Source organism: Poecilia reticulata, linkage group LG9, assembly GCF_000633615.1.
Source record: "Poecilia reticulata strain Guanapo linkage group LG9, Guppy_female_1.0+MT, whole genome shotgun sequence".
NCBI classification, from domain to species: Eukaryota; Metazoa; Chordata; class Actinopteri; order Cyprinodontiformes; family Poeciliidae; genus Poecilia; species Poecilia reticulata.
This window is the reverse complement of record NC_024339.1, coordinates 3,452,759-3,453,921: the sequence shown is the minus strand read 5'-3', so window position 1 is coordinate 3,453,921 and position 1,163 is coordinate 3,452,759. Positions and strand designations below refer to the sequence as shown.

At 40.2% G+C, this 1,163-nt stretch overlaps 2 protein-coding genes across 2 annotated transcripts in view; both read left to right on the top strand.

The window, feature by feature from the left end:
- Window positions 1-1,163, top strand: part of zbtb26 (zinc finger and BTB domain containing 26) — a 1,115,122-nt gene that overhangs the window by 886,715 nt on the left and 227,244 nt on the right. The gene's annotated exons all lie outside the window — the stretch shown is intronic.
- LOC103469646 (syntaxin-binding protein 1-like) overlaps window positions 1-1,163 on the top strand; it is a 33,715-nt gene that overhangs the window by 8,439 nt on the left and 24,113 nt on the right. The gene's annotated exons all lie outside the window — the stretch shown is intronic.

Sequence of the window (1,163 nt, the reverse complement as noted above, 5' to 3'; positions counted from 1 at the left end):
ACCAGCGGCCTGTGCTAAATGACACGATAAAATGTGAAATATGATCAAAATTGCTTCTCAAATTGATCTGAAAGATCCATATTCCCATAAAAGCATCTAGATATTAAATACTTAATAAATTTTACCAATATTAAAATGAAGTGTTTMCATCTTTGTGCTACAATCCGTTGTGGYCTCGTGCCATCCCTAAAAAGATAACACCCTGACATATTGCTCATGTCAGAAACCATCACTGTCTGCACCATTAAACATAACAATTGAAGCAATGCCCTGACGGTAAATAACGCTCAACTATGAACTCTGACCAAGGACCAACAAAGAAGTAACCAAGCACAAGGCGYTCACCGTGACTGTTTTCACTCTCTCTCCCGCTACATGAAGCCAGGCAGTCTGACACCATGGCAGACATTAAAGCTGCCACTTTGAAYGAAAACAATCATAGAGCAATGTGCATGCTCTGTGTCCTCTTTCGTTCTTGTGTTTTATTTATTTAAGTAAAAAAAATATCAATGTACATGATTAAATAAAATAATGATAGCTACTGCAGTGTACGCAAAGCATTACAAGAACAAGGAATGGCTCTCAGTGACACTTCAGTCCTATTTTCTAAGTAAAGAGCCGTTCAGAAGAATCGGACTGTTCCTGAATGTCACATCACTATATTGCAGACTTTTGGACACAGCGTTGTCCCATATGTGCGACAAGTCAGTCAACACCTCCGCACAATAATTCAGCGCAGTGAGTGACTTTTTTTCCATTACAAATGCTTATGTATCTCTGTACAGCTAGCTTTGCTAACATCACGTCAACGGAGCTTACCTTTCTTTGAGCTTCTTTTCTAAGTGACAAAAAAAGTTAGACATAGTCCCCACCATCTGTGAAAGCGAAGCGCTGCTGAGTTAGCTGTGGCCATCGGATTTCTTATGATTTATGCAGCGTTAYTGTATTACTGACGATTAGACAGACATTTTCTGCCGCTCAGAGAAAACCACTGCGCATGTCTTGGAGCGCCGTGTGCGAGTGAAAGGTAGGGAGAGGGGAAGGGGAAGTAACAGAAACACAAGTAGCTACTTGGATTTTAATTGGTGCGTTTTGCATCCACTGAAAACAAAGATGTTAACAAATAAACTGGACAGTGTGCTGTACTCTTAGTGATATTTTCA